At 36.5% G+C, this 25499-nt stretch overlaps 1 pseudogene across 1 annotated transcript; it reads left to right on the forward strand.

Annotated features, from left to right (window-relative positions):
* Positions 1-15137: 15137 nt before the first annotated feature.
* Positions 15138-21212, forward strand: LOC143635900 (proline--tRNA ligase, cytoplasmic-like; annotated as a pseudogene). Its single transcript, XR_013154145.1, has 11 exons — positions 15138-15302; positions 15390-15506; positions 15575-15762; positions 15827-15893; positions 15961-16099; positions 16649-17003; positions 19798-19846; positions 19922-20206; positions 20351-20569; positions 20856-20948; positions 21031-21212. The product of XR_013154145.1 is annotated as a proline--tRNA ligase, cytoplasmic-like (transcript).
* Positions 21213-25499: the final 4287 nt, after the last annotated feature.

A 25499-nucleotide genomic window follows, 5' to 3' on the forward strand; every position in this document is an offset into this window, starting at 1 on the left:
CTTTGTCTTCTCTCATCAAGACAGTGTACATCTCCCATTTCGGTGGGAGAGCATCAAAAAGCTTTTCAACGATCTCATCTTCTTTGTAAGCAATGGAATAATTGCTGAGTTCGGTCATCAGATGATAATATCTCGTGATGATATCATCAAGTGATTCATTCTTCAAGTACTTGAACACCGAGAATTGGGTTTTAAGTAGTTTAATCTTTGATGCACGAATCCCCACATTACCCTCAAATCGGTTTTCAAGCGCTTCCCAAAGTTCTCTAGCAGTTTTATACTTTCTGAAGGTGTGAAGAATCTCTTGTGGAAGAGCCATTGTTATCGCTGCATGAGCTTTGCTTTCAGCCTCATACATTTTCTTTTCATCCTCTTCCATCTTGTTGTATTTCTTAATCTGATCACGACCCTCATACTCAGCAGTTGGTGGAATGTATCCATCTTGAATGCATACCCACATCTTAGCATCTTGGTATTTGACATATTGTTCAAACCGATCCCTCCACGCCACGAAATCGGTTCCCTTAAGCATCTTCGGTGCCTTAGTAGCTGAACCCGCTTCCACTTCCATCTTCACCAGTTCCGTAATGTTTATAGAAGTCATCTTTCACGAAACACAAAGAAACCCGAAAAATAAAAATTTTATTCTTAACAGTACTGTAGGCGAAGTTGAATTTAACTTCGCTCAAGTCTGAACTTCGCTTGAATTCGTAACTTCGCTCTCTTTTTTAAATTCGCCTGATTTGGCGAAGTTGTAGATAACTTCGCTTAAGTTAAGCAAACTTGTGAGGTAGACGAAGTTGTGGGTAACTTCGCTTGAGATAAGCGAACTTGTGAGGAAGGCGAAGTTGTTGATAACTTCGCTTAACCTTATATCTTCGCCTAAACCCTACAAACAGTAGCGGAAACTTCGCCTGATGAACACGATGATTTTGCAGGTTTGATTTCTGGATTTTGCGAGGTATGCGAAGGTGTTATGGGTTGTTTTTGATGGTGGGAGGTGAGTAGGACACAAAAACTCGGTAAACTCGTCCCGCGAATAGTCGAACGGACGATTTCTACACCGGCGTGATAATCCCGAACCACACAATCACGAGCAAAAGCTCTGATACCAATTGTAGGTTCCCAGCCGGATCTACACGGAATATCTCGTTCTACGTAGGTGCGGAATCCCTACGTAAGACGTTACGAGTGTAGAAGACAATACGAGTTAACACGATCAAACACACGTTACAATAAACAAAGACACGTTGTATTGCAACCGAAAACACGTGATATCAATCACAAACACTGGACAACTCGTTACAACTCGATCAATACTGATTAATGAAATCTAAACCTAGCCGTAACCTCGTCCTTATATCAGACGACAACTTCGCCTAACATGTTTAGGCGAAGTTGTTCCTAACTTCGCTTGTTCCACAAGTTCGCCTATATCAGCGAACTTGTGAGAACTTCGCTTACATCCAAAACACAAATCCAACTAACTCGATTACAGACACTAGACACTGAACTACTGACATCGTGTACCAACAGTTATAAGATTTATACTTAAGATTATGGCTGAAATAAACAATTAAGATGAACCCTAGCTGTTGTCCCAAGTCTCCCTTGATGTTATTCTTCTTCTCCTAGCCGCCACAAAGCTTCCGCAAAACTTTTTTCTTTCTCTTCTTGCTGTCCAGATTCCGAACGGCAGGTTGTAGGGCTGGTTAGGGTTTTTTTTCTTGTTAATTATCTTAATATATTATCATGTAAGGCTTTAATCTTGTGGGCTTGGGTCGGGCCTTGAGTTTTAGTCTTGAAATTTGATCATAAAGGCCTCCAAGGACTTCAAAAACCCATACTTTTTCTCTTGTAAATCTCATAACCTACACCAAGTATTAAACTTTGTAAGATCACGCACAAATAAGACATAACTATTATTTATTATACGATTAAGCAATTAAAACGAGATAAAAAGGTATGGAAACTAAGTGTGTTTTACAACGCATCATGGACTTAAACATAGAGAAGTTGGTTTAAGGTCGAAATTTCTGTTGTCCCTGAGTAGCCTTGAATATTGAGAAGTTATCTTGTGAGATTAGTGCATTATTAGAAGCAACATTGTAACCAGCTGCACTATAGGAATTTGCATGATTTATGGCACTTTGTTTGTCGTCCATGTCACATGCTTTGATGATAGCCATAACCTCAGACATTGTTAACTTGTTGAGATCTTTCGTCTTCTTGATGACAGCAACATTCATGTCCCAACTTTGAGGAAATGAGTTCACCAACTTATTGTTTGTTTCAGCAACTGTTAAGTTAATGCTAGAAGATCTCATCTCAGCCACAAGAGCTATAAACCTCTGAAGCTGAGTTTCTAATGACTCTCCCATAACATGATTAAACATATTGAATTTTTGTCGTAGTAGATCTTGATGACTTCTCTTCATGTCTTCATTTCCTTCATACACCACAATCAGTGCTGCCCACAGTTCCTTGGCATATTGCAATTCTTTAAAACCCAGGGCAATCTCAGGTGAAAGTGCCATAATCAAGGTTGAAAGCGCTTTTTCATCCTCTTCTATTTTAGAAAGATCATCATCATCATACATAGCAATATGCTTTACAGCAACTTTAGTAGAGTTCTCACGTTGGTAAGTGATGACTTGAGGACCCCTAACTATGCTTCTCCATATATTGGCATCTTTTATCTTAACATACTTCTCGAAACGAAACTTCCACTCGCTAAACCCCTCATGAGACAGCAATGGGGCACACAAGTAGTGGTCGCCATTATGGAGTCCAGTTCTTGATGGAGTGAAGCATTGGATGACCCATTACTATTAATTAGTTGATCCATTTTAGTTTATTCAGTCCAAAAGTAATTTAAGTCTAAAATTCAAAAGTCCAATACACCAGGCCCAAATATGATGGATCAGGCCCAAATATGTTCACAGTCCGCGTTGACAGAGAGCCAAAGTTGACCGAGAACTGAAGACGTTGACCGAGAACCAAGGATGTTGACCGAGAACCAAGAGTGTTGACCGAGAACTAAAGATGTTGACCGAGAACCACAGAATTTGGCTGAGAACCCTTAGATCTAACCGAAAACGATCAGATTTTAAAGAAAACTTGAAAAATTGGCCGAAACCCTCAAATCTACCCGAGAACTGATTATACTGATCGAGAACTAGAGAATCAGTAGGATTTTGACAGTAACAAACTCCCGAGTTTAGTGGGATTTGATTTTTTTCCAAAGCAAAACCAATCTTTCAACGAAATTAAACCTTTTTCCTTTTCTTCGATTAACAAATCGCCGGAAAAACAACCAAACCACCAAACACTTAGATCTTGAATCCGCTGATATCACAATAACGAGCCTGAATAGGTCAAAGGCTCTGATACCAATTGTAAGTCCCAAAGATGGATCTTTCAATATGATATCAAGTAACTTGATGTTAGTGCGGAATCCTAACACAAGATGATTCAAGAACGATGAACAAGAATACGTAAAACACAATGGGATGCTTCAAAACATACGTATATTACGTCCGATGCTTAAGCAATTACAATACTCGTTCAACACAATAACAAAGTGAACGGCCAAGACAAAACCCTATACACATATTCTATATACAGGGACACCAATCAAGCCCAACACATAGCCCAAGCCCACCGAGATCACAATGTGATCTCGGCTCACATACGCAAACACGTAAACATGATCTACTAAGCTAAACTAAGTACAAACCATAAATATAGACCCAACAAGTGAGCTTCTCAAAAATCCCCTCGTTTTAATAATTAAATGTATTATAAATGTTTTTTGGGGGAAAGACACATTTCTTAAGCATTTTATTTTGCAATTGTATTAAATGTAATGGGTTAAATCAGACTGGCGTGAAATACTTACGTAAGGAAACAACTACCTAAATATGGTATGAACGTTAAGGTAAGGAAACAACTACCCGGTCGTAACCGTTAACCTTGTTTTGGGAATAGAAATATTGATAGATCTATCGGGGTGACGCCTGCATGCCGACCAGTCGCTCTGGTTTAATGTTGGGGGCAAATAGTTTGAGTTGGTATGTGTCGGTTTATAGGTTTAAATTAGGGGTGTTCAAAGTCGGATATCCGGAGTTTCGGATATCCGAACATTTCGGATAGTGGTTTTCACTATCCGAATTCGTATCCAAAATTTCGGATATCCGTTCGGATAGTTAAACTGATATCCGATTCCGGAAAATAAAAAAATTAATTCATATTAAGTATATAGTGAAGAACTTTAGATCTAGGCAGTTCAAAAAACAATCTTTCATGAAGAACTCAAACTAAATGATGGCAAGGTAGCAGGTCATGAACCACCATACAAACACGACGGCATCGCACGGCCATGAACCATAACTAAAACTAAACAATGAATCTTCTTAGAGATCTGAATCGTTGGGAAGTTGGTTACTTTTGAAGCATGTCCGAATAATAGTTGGATAACCACCGTCTAATCGTCCAACACTACACCAATGTAGTTCGATAGCCACCGGCAAGAGGAAGCGGTGGAAAACGATACATGGCAGCGGCGGCGCATGTTGTTAGGCATATGCTGAAACAATACAATTGAAAAAGTATACAGATGGATTAGGTTTTAAAATAGTGTATATGTTTAAAAATAAAAAATAATTAAAATTAATTAAAAATTTCGGATATTTCGGATATCCGAATTTTTGGAAAATCACTATCCGAATCCTAAATTTCGGATATCCGAAATTTCGGATAATTCGGATACGGATTTTCGGATTTTTCGGATACGGATTCGGATTTTTCTGAACACCCCTAGTTTAAATTCCTTACATGTGTTATATTTCTTGCAAACTTATGACTAATACACTTGTTATAATAGAAATATGTTGGTTTTAAATCATTGGATAAAGTTTGATTTTTCGATTACCTTCAAAAGAGTTCGAAGAGGATTGTATCTATATTAGTAACAATTGATTTCAAAATATATGGTTTTGAAAATTGAGAACTCACCAACCTTGTGTTAACAAAATATTTTAAATGTGTCTTTCAGGTAAATGAAAAAGTGAAAGCTTCGTGGGGGGCGTGGGAAAAGATGACATGTGTGTTTGAATTGAACATGTTGACTTTTCAAAGTTTGGACTTGTATTTGAATAAAAACGTGTAATATGACACGTGTAAAAACTCTGATGGTTGAATAAAGTCCAACTTATGCATTATATGCAAATTTGATTGTGATTGGCTAAAACGATGTTAGTCACCACCCGAAATGACTTAGTCAAAGTCTTCCGCTGTTCAATTAAGAGTTTTGGGGTGTGACATAAACTATACATTTCGTACCATAGAGATAGTGTCTCCACATTTTTAGAGCGAATATAACAACACCAAGTTCGAGATCGTGTGTTGTATAATTCTTCTCATGGATCTTGAGTTGTCTCGAGGCGTAAGCAATAACCTTGTCTCATTGCATAAGAACGCAACCAAGACCTTGGTTAGAAGCACCACAAAAGACAATGAAGTCATCATTTCCCTCTGGGAGGGTTAGAATCGGAGCATTGCAAAGCATGTCCTTTAGGGTTTGAAAGGTTTTTTCTTGCTTCGACCCCCACTCATAAGGCTTACCCTTGTGAGTTAAGGTGGTGAGAGGTAAAGCAAGTTTAGAGAAATTTCGAATGAAACGATGGTAGTATACCGCTAAACCAAGGATCGAACTTCAGGGGGAGAAGTCAGAGTTTTCCAATTCTTAACAGCTTCGATTTTGGCGGGATCAACGTGAATACCTTTGTCGTTTACGACATGGCCCAAAAAATGAACTTTCTTTAGCCAAAATTCGCACTTAGAGAACTTAGCATAAAGTTGTTCTTTTCTCAAGAGATCGAGAATAGTATGCAAATGCTTCTTGTGATAGGTTTCGGATATGAAAACAATTACAAATTTATCCAAAGGGTTTGCAAAAACGGTTCATGAGGTCCATGAAAACCGCGGGTGCATTGGTTAGCTCAAAGGACATAACAAAAAATTTGTAATGGCCATATCAAGTTTGGAATGCAGTTTTGGTTATATCTTCTTCATTAACACGAATTTGATGATAACCCAAACGGAGATCGATTTTTGAAAAGCAATCGGCTCCTTGAAGTTGATCGAAAAGGTCATCGATACGAGGTAAAGGGTAACGGGTTTTTATGGTGAGTTTGTTAAGTTCATGGTAATCGATACACATGCGGAAGGTTCCATCTTTCTTCTTCACGAAAAAACTGGTGTGCCCCACGAAGATGAACTAGGACGAATAAAGCCCTTGTCTGAGAGTTCTTGGAGTTGTTTAGAAAGTTCTTGCATTTCGGAGGGTGCAAGATGGTAAGGTGATTTGGCAACGGGATTAGCCCCGGGTACAAGATCAATACGGAACTCGACTTGTAGAGCTGGAGGAAGTCCGGAAACGTCTTCGGGGAAAACGTCTGGAATCATGAACGATCGGGATATCGGGAAATTTCTTCTTCTCTTCGGGTTTCTTCTTGGTTACATGGGCTAGAAAAGCCACGTATTTCTTGCGTAAATAACATTGGGCTTCAAAGCAAGACATGATGTTAAGTTTCGGATATGGTCTTTCTCCATAAACGTTCAAGACTACACAATTCGGGAGAGGAATTCGGATATACTTTTTGAAGCACATGATTTCGGCATGGTGTAAGGATAACCAATCCATGCCTACTATGAAATCAATATTCCCATTTTCATCGGTATGAGTTCAATAGAAAATCTATGTTTGTGAGGATGAGAGTGCAATTACGAATAACAGAATCAATAACAATCGAACTACCATTAACAACTTCTACCGAGAAAGGCGTAGTTAACTTGACACGAGGCTTGGCAAGTATATACTCAAAATCAAATGAAATGAGACTCCTATCGGCACTCTTATCAAATAAAACCAAAACAGAATGATTATTCACGAGAAACGTACCGTTCAATATATCACTGTAGCTTTGGGCTTGGTTCACATTGAGCATAAAAGCACGCCCACAAGCATCTTGGGGTTGCTTGGGCGGCATGTTTTGGTGATGGAGCTTGAATATCGAGAACTTGTGTAACAACTCGGGTTTTCGAATTTATATTTTTACACGACTCGGTTCGAGGTTCGGGTTATTTTATTAAATATATTGCGTTTATCGAGTTTAAATTGATTAATTATTAATATTATTTATAATTATATTTTTCTTGTTTTGGCACTTTTAACCCAAAATATGAACTTTTATCCTGTTGAGTTCCCATTCTCAAACAATAAGGGTCTGAAATGAAATTCTGTTATAACCCATCTTCAAGATCTGGATAACCAACCCTTAAACCCGACCCGTATTCAAATACTCATACCCGATTGCTTAATTGATTATCTTGGACCACAAGATTCACATTATACTTGTAAGTGATCTCGTAAATATCGTGTGTATGTTATTCATGGCCTAACCGACATTATTAATATGTTAATCAAATCAAAACGAATTTGCAATTGATATAGTAACGAGCCGACTCTAACCCTAAATCTTTATGCATTTACACTGATAAAATTTATGATTGAGTTTATTATATATCAATATGAAATTAACAATATTATGACTATGATTTCATGTGGACTTAAAAGTAAATAAAAAGAAGTTGAAATCATTTATTTGTTTTCGTATATTGTAACAGCGAAAGAAAAGAGAAAAATAAAAAGATTATGTGAATGTGATGGAGTATTACACTCAATAAGAGAAGTCACGTGGGATATCTTTAATTGGTTTGCACTTTCACAATGACTACATTTGGGTCGGGCTTAAAATAATAAAGGTTGTACGATAAGAAAAAGGAGGATTGACTTTTGAAGGGCTCGGCTGTTACGAGTTATTTTTTGGCTTGGGACGGCTGTTTGGAGCATAGGCACAAGACAGAAGGCAGCGCTGCCTTAGGCTATGGAGCACACAAATCATGAAGCAATTACCATGATGAGGCATGGCTAATCTCGTTGTAACTTTCTCCGGGTGAATGGTTCATATAGGTTAAGCACTCAATTTTGTTTGTTTATATATTGGATTTGGTTTATGTGATGACAAACATTTAACAAATTGAAGTATTAGTTAATTAAACAGTTTGTTGGTGTTTTGAGTTCTTTCTTTACAACCATGTTCGGTTGATGACAAAACCTAGAAGCGGGTTGGGTGACTAAAGGGGGTTGACTTAATACTAGTAGACAGAGTAATTAAATTGTATAGGTTTGATGACAAAAGTCTGTCTCAATATCTACTTTAACTAATTTCCAACACCATGTCTATGTGGTGTCCAATTGATCGAACGAGTTTTGTGTGAAACCTAGAACCTGAAACCTAGAGGAGGTTGCATTTTCTTTAAATTGTTTTTAAAATCAATCTTCTAATTTTGCTTGACATTGTTTGTCCATCTTATTTAGTTAATTTTATATTGAAAATCAAACAAACTTTGTAATACTGACCACATGCTCCTTGTGGATACGATACCCTACTTACTCTAACTATTTAGTTTAATTGGGTTTTTTATTGACTTGAACGATGGTCATCAAAATGGCGCCTTTGCCGGGGAGCTAATGTGCTTAGTGTTTCGTTGCTTATTTGATTAATTTAAAAAAATATATAAATAAATCCAAAATATTTTTCTTTTTATTTATTTTTTGTTTAACTCCGGTATTACACTTGGTATTGTTTGTCTTTGCTTGTGCAGGAACTTATTATAGTGTCGATAGCATACGTGCAGTTCAGTTATGAGTTATTACATTAATCAAAGTCCATCAGGTAGCCCATTATACCCACCATTCACACAAAAACAACAATTTTCAAACTTTGACATGCCACATCCTCAAACGCAAAAGCAATATGAATATGATGAGTTTGTGCCTTCGGTGCCACAATTTAATCAAAGAGGTAAGAACCGGGTCAAGTTCGGTCCGCAAATGTATAATGGTGATCAATAGAACGATTATGGAGGACATCAAGGTCAGGATGAGTATATGGATGGAGTGCCTAGGGCGAATCACAATGCCCCGGTTAGAGAAGTTGCTAGTCATTTTGTGCCTATAGTACTAAAGAACGCCTCACCGTTCGAGCCACCACGTCAGAATGCAAGATTTTTTGAGACACCAATTCAGAATTTCTATAAAGGAAGTCAAAGTAACTATCAAAGCAACTTGCATAATCAGGGGAATAGGTAAACGGGTCAGCATGGGTCGGATGATAACTCCATCAATGAAAAATTGGATATAATTATTGAGTTAATGATGGATATTCAAAAGGGCAACTAGATTAGAGATATGGAAATCAAGTCATTGTCACAGCAGGTTGGACAATTAACTAAAGAAGTGGCAGTCATTAGAAGAGATCAAGGTTAACTTTATAGTGATACTCAGATATGTCCAGCTCACAAATCGTCTAACACAACGAGTGTCCACCATAAATGAGGTAAATACTCATCCTTTTTCTGAAATTTCTATTGTTGAAACTCATTCACCACAATGTGTTGAGGGTGGGGTGAATGATATAACCGAGTCTAAGGGTGATAGTGAACATGATCAGGAAGTTAAAATTATTACAAAGTCTGAAAGTGATTCAAATAACATGTTTTCTGAAATTAGTAATTTGAATGTGAAAGTTCCATTTCCAATGGCTTTACTTGCACCAAAAAATTTAAGTAAACGGGAACAACCTAAGATTGAAAAGTGGGAAAATTTTGAAAAAGTGATAATAAATAAACCGTTGCTTGAAAAAATTAAAGCGAGTCTTGATCATGTTGAGTGTTTAGAAGAGTTAAGTACCCACAAGCGACGTCACAAGTTTCCTAAACAATTTGATTTAACTGCTAGTGTGAACGCCGTTTTGATGGGTACCTTTCCCCTGAAACTTCAAGATCCAGAAACACCTATTATTTCGATACAAATAGGTGATTTTAAATTAGATAGGGCTTTATTAGATCTTGGAGCTTGTGTAAGTATTTTACCGGGGAGTTTGTATGATCAGTATGATTTTGGGCCACTATAAAAGGTTAAAACAACAGTGGTGTTGGTTGATCAAACTCCTAAGTGTCCTAGGGGGATTGTAAAGGATGTGATTGTAAAAGTTGGTGAATTCTATTATCCTGTGGATTTCCTCGTGCTTGAATGTGTAAAGAATACACAGCCGACTGTTATTATGGGTAGACCGTTCTTAACTACAACAAAGGCTATTATTAACTGTGCTGAGGGAACAGTTAGAATGAGGTTCGGGGAAAATAAAATGAGTTTAAAGTTGTTTTCTAATTTATCTGGTCATAAAACTGACAAGTGTGGATCTTCTGACAAGGAGAATCAAACAGAAAAGAAATATTGTTTTATGATTGACAGATTGAATGAACAGAAAATGAAGAAGTCAAGGAGAAGAAGAAAAAATGTCAAGAAATCGTTGGAGTATGACTATTATAGAGAAACTTGCAAATTTTATGATCTGGTCTGGGAAACTAATGATGAGAATGGAACAAGTTTAGTAGCGGAAGGAGGCAAGCACCCTACAAGACCACCATGAACGACACATAAGGTATGGTCTGGCTGAAGACCTTAACAAAAATTTATCGCTAATCGGGAGGCAACCCGGCCTGGTATTCAAGTATGTGTATGTTTTGTTGTATTTGAACTTTGTGGGTGTAGTTCACTATAAACCCTCACGAGACCTCACTCGTCCACACGGGCTACTGGGGGGTTTAAAGGGCTTGTTGCATACGCTAAATGCAATCGTGATTCCTACGAAAGTGAGTTAGGTCTTTTAACAATTTCACTAGTTTAACAAATTTAATTATGAAATTTATTTAATTTGTCTTGGTAATTAGAATAAACGGTTTTGCAAATGGTTTAAAGACATATCCTAACAGTTGTGAGAAGCATGCTTCTACACGTGTGAGAGTTTGCAGGTTTGGTTGAGTGAATCGAGGAGCCAGGTTCGTTGAGCGCAAGCACGAGTATATTTGAGTGGCTTATTTTTCTTATCAGGTGATTTCGTTTTCATAATTATTTTTGTTTTATTAGTTTTATTGTTAAAAGTGTAATTGTATAGTTGTATAATTTTTAGGACCATCACATTAAGCCCGGTTTTAAAATTTATAATCATTCAAATTTAACCCCGTCCTCAATAAAACATTTTTAATGCTAAATTTTAAACATTGAGGACAATGTTAACCTCAAGTGTGGGGATGAAAAAAAAATTAAAATTTTTGCCTTAGAGTACCTTGATTGTGCGCAAAAGCCGAAATTGTAACTTGTTGATTGCTAGTATTAATGCCAAGTAAAGGTCTTTGGTCATGGTCAATTTTTAAGCTTCTCGAAAGTCTACCCATGCAAATGTTTTTCAACAAGAAAATTAAAATGGACCGTTTAGATGGGGATAACGAGTCATGGGGACAGGTACACATGTTTCATGTCGGCAGCCTAATTCCTCCGGTACGTGTGTAAGATTTGCCTTATATATAATACACATATAATATATAGTATATACACATGTCATTTGAGTGCCATTATCGAGAGTAACCGGTATGTCCATGATATCATGAACTTGGTTGTCTCATGCATTTTGAGATCTTAATACCACCACATGTATGGAGAAATAGGACTGTAGAAAACCTACTTTATATTGGCCTTACATATAAAAATAAAAAAAAAATAATACTCCTACCCTACATTATCCCTTAGGAGCCAAGTTTGTGTCTTTTCCCTTTCGTTTGTTTAAACCTACGTTACAAGCCATGTTAGCCTTGGCCTTTTGTTTTAATCCTGTGGATGAAATTTGGTATGTTAAGAGTTGTATTTAAGTTGTTTGTCGAGCATAGTACATAATGTACGTATGTCTCGGGTCAGTTGTTTGAATATATTGATGTTAGTATTTGTTAAAAAAAGAGAAAAAAAATGAAAAATCAAAGAAAAAAACTCAAAAAGAGTTTGTGAAAAATTCGTTATTGGTTGTAAATAATAGTTAGTGAGTTTATTTGTTCGTTTGTTTGTTGGTGTCAATAAATTGGGTTTCATCCACCATAAGTCACTAAATAAATTCACTTCCACACCCTAACCTAAGCCACAGCAAAACCGTTAGTTCTTTTCTCTATGCAACCGGTGGGTAATGGGTGGAGATATGAATTGCTCCCAAGCTTATTACATTGTGTTCATACTTGGTATTGAGGGCAGAGAGATACTAGCACATTTTTTTTGTTGGTCCATATATTAAACCGAGAGGAGAGATGTTGAATTATGAGGGGTATGACCATGTGTGCCTTAACCGGAAACAAAGTACACTCGTTTGGGCGGTTCCATAGTTTTAAATTGTATCATTAAATTATTTGGTGGGTTATCAATCTTGACAGTGTCAGTTCTTGGAATTGGGCATGACCTTATACCTTACTAGTATTAATAATGATAATTGATGAACCATCGATCGAGGTGTATGTGTTGCATGATAGTTTGCTTGAGGGCAAGCAAATGATAAGTGTGGGGATGTGATGAGTGGGTGTTTGGCTATGACTAATTGTCAATAATATTGCATTTTTAGTTTATATATTTGTTGGAATGCAATTACATTGAGTTGTTTTTATATATCGTAGACTTTGAGCGAAAACAAACTAAACAAGTATAGTATTTACACTGATAAAATTTGTGATTGAGTTTATTATATATCAATATGAAATAAACAATATTATGACTATGATTTCATGTGGACCTAAAAGTAAATAAAAAGAAGTTGAAATCATTTATTTGTTTTCGTATATTGTAACAGCGAAAGAAAAGAGAAAAATAAAAAGATTATGTGAATGTGATGGAGTATTACACTCAATAAGAAAAGTCACGTGGGATATCTTTAACTGGTTTGCACTTTCACAATGACTAGTTGGGTCGGGCTTAAAATAATAAAGGTTGTACGATAAGAAAAAGGAGGATTGACTTTTGAAGGGCTCGGCTGTTACGAGTTATTTTTTGGCTTGGGACGGCTGTTTGGAGCATAGGCACAAGACAGAAGGCAGCGCTGCCTTAGGCTATGGAGCACACAAATCATGAAGCAATTACCATGATGAGGCATGGCTAATCTCGTTGTAACTTTCTCCGGGTGAATGGTTCATATAGGTTAAGCACTCAATTTTGTTTGTTTATATATTGGATTTGGTTTATGTGATGACAAACATTTAACAGATTGAAGTATTAGTTAATTAAACAGTTTGTTGGTGTTTTGAGTTCTTTCTTTACAACCATGTTCGGTTGATGACAAAACCTAGAAGCGGGTTGGGTGACAAAAGGGGGTTGACTTAATACTAGTAGACAGAGTAATTAAATTGTATAGGTTTGATGACAAAAGTTTGTCTCAATATCTACTTTAACTAATTTCCAACACCATGTCTATGTGGTGTCCAACTGATTGAACGAGTTTTGTGTGAAACCTAGAACCTGAAACCTAGAGGAGGTTGCATTGGGTTGAGAAAACGACACCGTACGGGGTGGAGAGTTTTGCGTAACGAACCGTTGCAGAGTGATTTGTCCATGCGAAACTTCGCGGCAAGTGTTAGCAAGGCAACCATATTAGTTGCAAATTGCAGTTGGTGTACCACCGACATGAAGAGTAAGCGGGATGATGACATTGACAAGTGGAGCACAACAGGTGTGGCCCGATTTAGTGTTTCTTGTTAGGGTAGGCTAGTTGGGCCTGAGGTGGTGGGTTGGATTGAGTTAAAGCATAGTTTCGGTGATTGGGCTTGCGTTTGTTCTTGTTGATAGAATATTGGTTAGCATGATTGTTGGGTTTGGAAGAAGATTCGGCTTTGGCCTCATTTGCGGGTTCGCCCGCGACGTTCTCGGCTGATTTCTTGGCATTTTTCCTCGTCAAGGTCCCGGCCTTAACGTGGTTTTTAGTTAGAGTAGCAGCAAGAGTGATAGCATCATGAAGGTTTTGCGGGTTCCAACACAAGACGAAGTCTTGGATTTGCATGGGCAACCTGGCTATGTATATATCAATGGCTCGAGAGTCGGGAGTAACCAATTGGGGAACCAACAAACTAAGTTCATGAAATCGGTTGTTGTAAACGTCACTATCTCCACTTTCTTGCTTAAGCACCCAAAACTAAGCTTCCAATCGTTGTATCTCATGCTTCGGGCAGAACTTCGTGACCATGATTTCCTTGAGGGCGTCCCATTGACATAGCCATGGCGACTTCGGCTCCACGGGAGTATTTTTCATTATTCCACCAAGTATGTGGTTTTCTTGTCCTCGGGACATTGGCAATGGAGAAAAGCGCGCTCCATGCGTTAGAACCATTGGAGGAGGACAATAGCATCTTTCTCTCCAACAAATTTGGGATGATTAGCAAAGGTGAATTGATTTTAGGAACAAGCAACGTGGTTTGAGGTTGCGGTATGGTTTGCATTTGGATCATGAGTTTGGGGAGCATGGTAGCCATCTCTTTGGCAAAGTATAAGGCCATCTTTTTCTTAGAGTTCTTGTTTCTTGAGGAGCGAACGTAGCGACCGGAAGACATTCTATGAGGACAAAATTTGAACTTTTATGACATGAGGAAATTCATGAGGTTGTTTAAAAAAGATAATAATAAAATACTTCGAGTTTGGTCATTATTTTGAGGTAGTGGTTGTGATTAAGGTTGAGGATTAAAGATTTAAAAGATTCTTAAATAACTAAATAAAAAAAGTTAAAATTTGAAAATTTTGTCAGATAATTGAAACGTCCATGAACCACCATGAATCTTCTTGTTTCCATTAACAAATAAAATTTAAAAATAATTAAAATAGATGATTGGATTTTTTCATGAACCACACCATGTTATCTAATAAAATAATCGAAATTCAAAATAAAAAAATGTTGGTTGTTGGGTTGTCCATGAACCACCATGGGATCTCCAACAAAACAATAAAAAAAATCGAGATGAGATGGGGTTGAAATGAACAATTGAAGTATTTTAGGAACCACCCATTTACTTCACTTATCCATTCAACAAAACAATAATAAGACCATGTGTAGTCATAATGCCTCACTCCTGGGCATTATGCGTCATGGAAGTGATTTTGTTCATGTATATGAACCTTTTGCGACAAAAGTTGAGCTCGCATCTAAAACTATTGTATGAGTGTTGCATGTTTAAAGCGTCCTGTTGTAGTTAGTTGGATCGTAACTCAGTTTTTCTTTGACATCCAGGTTGTTACAAATGGTGAAATGATCGAATATTATGAAATATCCGGCTGTTACATCCTCCGGCCATGGGCAATGGGCATTTGGAAAAGAATGCATGTAAGGATGAAACTATGACTTTTTTTTGCAGATACATATTTTTGGAAGCTTGATAGAATAAAACTGTTTTCTGACTTGTTCATGCAGAATTTCTTTGATCCAGAAATTGAGAAGATGGATGTTGAACCTTGTTGTTTTCCGCTGTTTGTGTCCAAAGATGTACTGCAAAAAGAGAAGGATCACACAGAGGGTTTTGCCCTTGAGGTAATTTTATATCCTTACATTCATCTGAGCTGGTCAACTTGTATTTTCTGAGAGTTATTTGTTTTCAGGTCTCTTGGGTGACAAGATCAGGCGACTCTGATTTGGAGGTTCCTATTGCCATTCGTCCAACTAGTGAAACCGTCATGTATCCCTATTTTTCTAAGTGGATCAGGGGACACCGTGATTTGCCCTTGAAGCTTAATCAATGGGTCAATGTTGTTCGATGGGAGTTCAGCAATCCTACTCCATTTATTAGGTAATTTCATGATGATTTTGAATTCTTATTTGCTTTTGCTGTCTCTAACTTTCCGTTATTGTAGGAGCCGTGAGTTTCTTTGGCAAGAAGGCCACACTGCTTTTGCAACAAAACCGGAGGCAGACCCTGAGGTATAAAGTCAAGAATTAAATACCAAAATTGTTTTTGTGTAACTGCTTAATGAATGATGCGTTTTAGGTTCTTGAAATCCTTGAGTTATATAGACGATTGTATGAGGAGTACTTGGCTGTCCCTGTTGTCAAAGGGAAAAAGAGCGAGATGGAGAAATTTGCTGGTGGGCTCTATACTACTAGTGTTGAGGTAATCTTTTACTTATGAGTGAATGGGTTGGATGTTTTTTCTCTTTATTCTCTAAAAGAAAACAAAATCTGTCATGTATTTTTTTTATCCTAAACTTGCTAGATCATTGTATGAAAACGCCTTAAGTGTAACATAGATGCTCTTGTGGATTGGTTGGAGTTATCGTAACCATAGTTATTAAAAGCGTTCGCCCACTGCGCCTAGGCGCTATTTTTAGGCGAGGCCATGATTTAGCGACTCTAAGGGTATGTTTGGCCAAACTAGCTGATAACTAAGTGGTGGTGGAGATTCAAGAACGAACCAAATGCTCTTTGGCGAAAGGTGATTTTAGCATTACATTCTTCTAACAGGTCGTGGCCTATTCTCCCTCACTCAAAAAATCAGCCGGGTACGTTGAATTCCATAGCCAAATTGGAAAACCAACTTGCCTACTCCAATCTTAATTTGGGGGGTCTTATCAAAGGGCAGATGGGTGTTGGAGATAAAACTAGGTTCTGGATTGATCCTTGGATAACACAACTTCCATTAAGAGTTATTTTTCCTAATATTTTTTTGAATGAAAAAGTTAAGGCGTGTTTGGTGATCTCGTGTTATGAGAGGACCGTCAACAACACGGTTTGGAAATGGCGGTCGAAAAGAAAGAATTTGAACCAATGTGAATCGAGTGAACTCTCAAGCTGTTTAAATTTGTTGCAACAAATCTCTTTAAGCAACGACCCTGACCGTTGGATTTGGCATAGCGAACCTTCTGGAATTTTCTCAGTTTTCTCCATGAAAAAGATATTGTCCACCAACTCAAATTTGGGCGTTGCGTTTATTTTTAAGTGGAATAATTGGGTGCCTAAAAAAGTAAACATTCATGCTTGGACCCTCGTGGCTTTATCCAAAAGAAACATTGAGGTGGGTTCGGTGACTTGCAGGTTATGTGGAGATTATGAAGAAACGAATGATCATCTACTCACTTCTTGTTATTTCGCCACATTAGTTTGGCAATTTGTTAGCAACTGGTGTCGCATCTCTCCCATCTATGCTTTTTCGATGCGCGACATACTCTACCATTATGAAACTAGCAATTTGGGGACTCAAAAAAACAAGGTTTTATATGGGATCATTCTCACAGCTTGTTAGTCATTTGAAAGACTAGAAACGAAGTCATCTTCTCAAACACGATGACTTGCTTCGCAAAAACGGTGGAAGATATTAAATCGTTGGGATTTCTTTGGATAAAAAGTCGTTTGTCTTTCAAAAACTTGACGTGGAAAGATTGGTGTAATTTTATGTTGTAACCTTGCTTTCTTTTGTTCGGTTTCTAGCTTCTTGCTAGTTGTTTAATGAAATTTGCAGTTAAAAAAAAAAAAAGCTGCTGCTAGCTGGTGCCTGGAAGCTGTAGCTGGTAGCTGTTAGCTGTAGTTTTTTAGAAATATTTAGGTGTTTGGCAGAGTAGCTGGAGTTTTTTATAAAACTAGATGGGTGCTCGCGCGGTGCATTGTTTTAATCCGAAACCTATTCTGACTTGACCCCTTTCGACTCAAAACTGTACCAACACGAACCGAACTAAGTTAGCCTTTTTTCATCGACTCGTTCAGACCCTAATTTGGTCTTACACATGACATGGACTTGCCTGACTCGACTGTTGCCGATCCTAACCATTAATCACATAATATGTTATTTTTTATTGTTAAAGAAGTATAACAATATGATACTCAAATTAAAGAGAATAAAATGCACGTTTTTATGTTGCAATTTTTTAAAGAAATATTAACGTATGAAAAAGTTTTGGCCTTTTAAAAAGTCATGTGGGTAGTTTGTTTCAAATAAGGGTTAAATATGTAATTATATAAATTAACAAAAGGTGATGGAAGTTCAAGTATCAAAACTGTAAAATTTGAAATGCTAAAAGCTTGTAGCTTTTTTTAAACGCTACTAGTTGGAGCTTTTAGCTTCAAGCTTTTTTTTCTAATCTAAAAGCTTCAAGCTACTCCAACCAAACAATAATTTTCAATAAATATGAGCTTTTTCTTAGAAGCTTGTAGCTTAAATCTCCTAAAAGCTCCTAAATGCTCTTTGCCAAACATACCCTAAATAGGAAAGGCACAATTCTTGGAGAAATTTCCGTTTTTTTTAAATTTTTTATTATTGCTTTTGATTACCTAAAAGGGGAGGATTTACTTAATTTAATTCAATCTGTTAATATGATCATCGACTATTCTAAATGATGAATGTTTGTTGAACTTTGTTATTGTTTAATAATTATTTTAATTTGCTTTGCTGAATTCTCATTTTATGATTTATGTTTCCTCTTATATGATTGAAACTTTAAAACTATATTTTAAGGGCGAACTTTTTAATCTAAGTTTTGATTATTAATTTTTCTAGATTTGGCAAATACAAATTTGATTTTGTTTATGTTAGGTTGTAGAACATAATTAGTAATCCAGTTTAACCTAAAATGTGTAGAAAATGACTTCAGCTAGTTGGTGATTGCGTAATTTATGTATGCTATGATGCGATTAAACTTAAATTTGCTTTTGGTATTTGATAATTTTTGGTGTTGGAACGATGTTATTCAAGTTTTGGAATACATAATAAATTTTTTATTTTTTTTTTCATTGTGCGCTTTTTTTTCATTAGTCCCTCGCTTTTTTTGCATGCCTATGACCCAGGCAAGTCCTATGCGCCTTGAGTGTGCCTAGCGCATTTGATAACCATAGTTGTGAAATGCGTCATGCACACACAAGGCGAACTTGCCTGTCCTAGGCGCTAGGCGCAAAAAAGGTGTGGCATGAGACAAAAAAAGCGCACTTAAATAACTATGAATGTAACCAATCTAAACTTTTCAGCATTACATGGGTTGCCCCTGTTTTGCGATCCCTTTCAGTCTACCAGTTTGTTAAAGAAGGATACCATGAATTTTATTTAGTTTAGTTGTTGCTGTACAATTTTCTATTAAGGGTTTTCTTATATAACTCTAAAACTGGTCTATAAAGCAATTTGAGAATTCTTCTTATATGGAATCATAGTCTAAATAGATAGAATAGACTTTGATTGATATGGTTTACTTACATAGGCACACTTTTTAATTTTGACCAAATTTGTTTTGTTCAAACCTACACGATCCATTTTGACTTGTTACTCAACCCATAGTTATCATATGAGTTAGGCGCACTTAAGGAGCAAAGGCCTCTCCGAGGGCCTAGGCGCTAGGCGCAAAAAGAGCGCGGGCCTAAAAAAAGGCGCACTTAATAAAATAGATAAAAACATAATTTGTAATGGAAAATATATATATTTTTTTTTTTGTCAAATGTGGCTACATAAAACTTTCAGGATTCTTCTACTAAATAAATACTTGCCATAAATAGTTGATCACATCAGTAACTTTCATTATTACGGAAGATTGTAGATAGTTTTTTCATGAATCAGTTGATCACACGCAATAGATTACATATAACACAAACAATAAACAAACCTTGCAGTATATTATATAAAACATAGCATCTTCATAATTTTTAATATAAAAGCATTCATCTTCAAGTAATTAAAATTGAAAAACATGAGAACCGATCACTGTTACAAGTTGCATGTTCATATTAATCATAAACATGTTACTGACCTCTTGACTGTTCTGGTATGTAGCCTATAGTGTATCAAAAAAATATCAAAAAAATAGGCAAGTAACTGACAAATTCCTCAAAATTGCGCCTGCTTTTATGGAAGGCGCCTTAGTACCAGAACGGTAACCGATCATTTTTTTAGTACCAGAACGGTAACCGATCATTTTTTTCTATAAAAAAGTAGTTGACTAGAAGTTTTGACATATAAATGCACTGTTTGTTTATAGATTGGGGTGATGTTGATGGTTCATGGTGACGATAAAGGCTTGGTATTGCCCCCTAAAGTTTCAAAAGTACAAGTTATTGTGGTTCCCGTGCCTTACAAAGATGCAGATGTTAAGGACATATTAAATGCATGCTCTGCCACCGTGAAGATTTTATGTGATTCGGGTATTCTTGCCAAAGCGGACCTTAGAGAGAATTATTCACCTGGTTGGAAGTATTGCCATTGGGAAATGAAAGGTGTTCCACTGAGGATTGAAATAGGACCAAGGGACGTTGCTAATAACCAGGTCAGTTTAGTCTGTATAATAACATATGACCTGCAACGGGTCAGTTTAATAACATTGTTTTCTTAGTTATAGTTAATAACCCCATTCCTTGACTGGTTGTTCTTGTTTCAAATCTTTAATGAAAAGCATGATGCGTGTTTTCAGGCACGGGCCGTTCGTCGTGACAACAGAGGAAAAGTAGACATTCCAATGACAGATTTGGTCAATTCGGTAAAGGCCATGCTGGATACCATCCAGCAAAGCATGTTTGATGTTGCTAAGCAAAAACGAGATGCCTGTATTCAAGTTGCAAGAACATGGAATGAGTTCATTGAAGCATTAGGTCAAAAGAAATTGATCTTGGCTCCATGGTGTGATGAAGAGGTAATAGTTTTTAGCCCTTCAAATACTTTTTTTTTATATATTTATTTTTATTTTTATTTAAAGATAGATAGAACTTGAAATAACATCTTTTATAAATAACTATTGCATTTAGGAGGTTGTATATATTTATGCCATAAAAATGACTCCAGGCAACTTGGAATCCATGTTAAATAGCTAAATAAATAAATTAAATATATATATGTATATATCCAAAATCGGGTTTAACATGTTATTTGTTTGGTTCACACCTATTTATTTATTTACTTATGACTAAATGACGCTTCAGGAAGTCGAGAGGGAGGTGAAAACAAAGACGAAAGGGGAGACGGGGTCTGCCAAGACACTTTGTCTCCATTTGACCAGCCAGAACTGCCTGAAGGTATTATTATTGTTATTATTCTTTTCTTTGAATGGTATTATTCTTTTCATGGAATGTATATGTACCTTTATCTTTGTTACAGGTACATTATGCTTTGCGTCCGGGAAACCAGCAAAAATATGGACGTACTGGGGACGCAGTTATTAACAATTTGGTTGTCTGTGTTTTCTGTAACCCTGTCCCAATGTCTGGGACTTTATTTATAAGATTTGAAGTTATGTTTCTAAGTAAAAAGAGACGAGTTGATGGCTTTCTAAAGCGACTGTTTGTAACATTTGAACCTTGAAGTATGTTTCTAGGTAAACAGAGGTTGATTGGTGGCTTTCTAAGTGTTTAATTATTATAACTGTAAAGTATGATCTCACTGTTTATTTGCTATTTTTTATTTTGGAACGGCATCTTACACTCACCTAACCTACTCCTGATGGTAAGCCACAACAATTTATACTAATCTGGCATGGGCAGCGCTCGAACTTTTGACCTCAAAGGAGCTTCACCACTCTCTAAATGGCTTTGCCATTAGACCAACCCCTTGCTATCTGATCTCACTCTTTATACGAAGAACTGCTTAAAAATGTACAAAGTCTTTCTACAAAGTGAAAAGGAAGGTAGTCCCCACGTAATAATATCAAACTAAAAGATGCTAAAGAATCTTTTGTTATCATAAGTTTTATCAATATAATGCCGTTTTTTAAAAACAAAGAATCAAATTTTTTTGCCTAGTAAGTAACTTAATTTTAATGACAATTCAATCAAAATTACATTCTGCAATTGGGATAATATTCTTCCTTTTTACTTTCCAAAATTATTTCCATCCTTTATTAATTATGCTCTTAAGGACTAACAATCCTCAATACAACCATGAGAAGCAAAAGTAGCCTGTCTCGCCAATATTCTCCATGAATGAACACACAGAATGTAAGCCAAGCTATAAATAAAATAGTTCATAACTAACTGGCTGGCTGTCCATCCAATTTTAAGAGGAAACTAAGGGGGTGTTTGGCTAAGCTTTTTCTTTTTGCTTTTTTGCTTTTGGAGAGGTAAAATGTCCAAAATACCCCTCCAAAAGCTCCAAATTAAAGTTTTTTTGCTTTTTGGAAGGGCATTTTAGACATTTTACCACTCCAAAAGCAAAAAAGCAAAAACAAAAAGCTTAGCCAAACACCCCCCTAAAGCCACTCGTACTTGCTGCAATTGTTAAATTTTACGATGAAATTTTTTAACGGCTAGCTTTTAAAGTGGCTAGTTTTTTTAACTATTTTATTATCTATTTTACAACGCTTAACTTTCACCCGTTGGATGATAACACTCCCAACTTTCAATTTGTTACCCACCACTCCCAACTTCAAACCCTTGGTTTTTCTCTCAAAATCAGCTACCAACACTTGTTTTTCGTGTAGGTTTATAATCTTCCTTATATAAAACGAGCTGGGCCTTTAATTCGCGAAAAATAGCTGATAAGGAAAGGAGTAGGCACCGCGCGACTGGGCTTGACCTCCCCCGTCGCGCGGCGCGGCGTGTTTAAGGAGAAGCCAACGAGTTTTCTTTTTATTTTCTTAATTAAGTCAATGCTAGATCTTGTTAAATCTTTTTCTTGAACTCCAAGCAACGATAAGAACTTTCTAGAACTTCCTTTCCTTGATCACCAAACCATAATCTATAAAGAAAATAAATCAAACACTGAGTGAAGCAATCATGTAATCATTGACGAGCAAAACGAACTTAAACTTCACATGAAATGATAGAAAGAATTAGAGTTTAACATACAAAACACCAAAAGATATAAAACACGATAAACATCAAATAAACCTGACTCAAAACCTAAATTAATAAAATATGAACGAAACATGAACTAAACCGAACTCAAAACATTAAATAAACATAACTTTACAAGAGATTCAAGATGTATAAATAGATGTATATCAAATATCCCCACACTTATTCTTTTTTCGTCCCTGAAAAAGTCTGATGCAGTTGGATCAGAATAGGGAAATACAGTCTTAAAAACATATAGCTTAATTTTTAAAGCTTAGAAGAACGCAAAAACCGCGATCACCGATATTGTTGTCCACTTAAACCCATGCCTTAATCTTTACCGGGACAAACAAGATCCGAAAATAATATTACTCAGTGGTTTACACAATTAAGACACGCTTATTTTCAGATTTTACCGGACCAAGCCACCCCAAATTGACTTAAACCTCAAAATTAGCAGAACTAAAACTTTTATTGCTCTATTTTTTTCATGAATAGTTAAGACAATCAAGGGTATTGTTTATCCACCTAAGCTTAGGCATCAAAGTCTACCAAGCAACCATTAGATACGATTAAAGTTCAATTAATTAATAGCTAGTGTTCCCCAGAACATGACATACCCCCGTTACCAAGCAATACCCCGAACCCATCACCATATGTGAGCATGAAAAATTTCATTTGTAGGGCTTACATGTAGCGTGTCCCTTGTGGTCTGTTTCTTAATGGTAATGAGACGCGAGCAAGGGGACCCCACATGGCTAACAGCGTGGATGATCAAGTCTGTAGTGTATTTGTACTTTTGTACTTTTGTGATCATGTTTTATAGACTTATAAGGGTTTGCTCTTTTTAGCTTTATTTAAATATCCACAACCCCACTTAGGAATTGTGAATACCCAGATGAATAGATTGCATACAGACCTATGGTCTCCCGACTCGAAGCATCCCATCAAAACAAGATTTAAAGTTATAAAACCATACGCCAATGATGTGTAAAACATTAAACTAGCAGTTTAAGATTTATATCACAGGCTACACGGCATACTCTAACGTTAAACCTACCTAAGCATCATATGATAACGTATTCAATTTCTTAAAACTCATAACATTTCCACTTTTCATACCAAAAACTGAGGCTTGAGTATGGCCCGATCTTTCATTACTTATCTTCCATGGACAAAACGCTTTACCCACAAAAGATTTCCATTTTAACCATTTTATCAAATTGCCCTTTCATTTTCAAGGCTGAGCCTACCGACACATCCCAAGTTAAGTGCGTTTTATTTTATTTATCTCATATTATTAATAGTTTGAAAAACCAATTTCCAATAAATATCATCATCTCCCACTTTAATGCAAAAACTAAATTTAAGGGACATTTTTAAAACATTTTTCAAAATTTTTTTTTATTATTTTTTTATTTTTTTAAATTTAAACTAAGACTCAAATATCCTATCCCCACACTTAAATTTTGCATTGTCCTCAATGCAAGGATAAAGACGACTTAAAATAAAAATAAAAGTAAAAATAAAGTCGGGCTACAAAAACTAAAAATCTAAAAAAAAAAATTAATAAGCTAGATAATGGAAATGACTTAGCTGGTAATATGCGAATGAAACATGATGTTAAAGTCTTCTTCCATGAATGCCCTCCAACTACGAACGTGCTCAGCAAATGGTAACTCATTCTCTCACACATGAAAGTAAGCGGCAAAACAAAACAAACATATCTAAAAATGTATCTTATCATAACGATAGATATTATGCAATTAAAGTACGTCAACAACCCACAAATATAAAACATGAATAATCAGGAGCAAATAAATAATCTTAAAGTATACGGCTCCACTGCTCCATCCCCACACTTGTTTTTTGCATTAAATTCTTACTTGGGGATCGTCTCTCTAGCTCATACAATCTTCAAACTAACAAAACTAAAAAAAACACAAAACAAAGTCGAACAACAAAAACTACGTTAGCGACTATATAATTTATACAAGACTCGGACAACTAAACTTTAAAACATGACTCAAAATACCAAACTAAACACAAGGAATCACACTTGAATGTTAAAAAAAAGGAATTAACAAGAAATAACAAATAATAAAAAAAATCTGGGATGTGCATAGAAGGCCGCGCCGCGCGGCCGGCTTTCTTCATGGTGTCGCATAGCGCGGCGCCTCTGCTGACCATATTCGCCCGCGTCGCGCGGGGGAGGAAGAGGAACCCCGTCGCACGGCGTGACGGGCACTTTTGACAAAATGTTTGACGTGTTTTTGCCTCTTTTGCCTTAGAAAAATTTCCAGAAAATTACCAAGTCTTTGTTATGCCCATTTTATGTCATTTTTACGTGTAAAACTTACCTGGCATCTCTAGAATTCTCGTCAAATCCTCTCTCCATGATGGTGATGATTCCTTGAAAAGACTCGACGGCGCAAATAAAAACTATAGAAACTATTGTTAGTGACTCAAAGAAAATAAAAATAAAATAAAGGAAAATTTACAAACTCTACACTTGAGTTTTCACTCAAGACCCCATGTTATGTGAATCACGTGACGGACCGAGTGGAGCTTCCTCCACCTCGGTAGAACTTCAATGCCCTCAAGGATATCGATTCACGATCCGACCATTCGTCAATTTTGGTCTTCTTCTTTCTAACTTCACAAACCTTCTCAACCTTACGCTTTCCACCACCTCTTTCTCTAGCACACTTCACCATTACTCGAGAACTAGAAGCCTTTCTCTCCTTCCCCACACTAATACTCATCGAACGGGAATCGTCAACACGTGAATCCATA

The sequence above is a fragment of the Bidens hawaiensis genome, unplaced genomic scaffold, assembly GCF_021521415.1.
Source record: "Bidens hawaiensis isolate Kalapana, Puna unplaced genomic scaffold, B.hawaiensis_p1.1 tig00007738_1, whole genome shotgun sequence".
In the NCBI taxonomy this organism is placed as follows: domain Eukaryota; kingdom Viridiplantae; phylum Streptophyta; class Magnoliopsida; order Asterales; family Asteraceae; genus Bidens; species Bidens hawaiensis.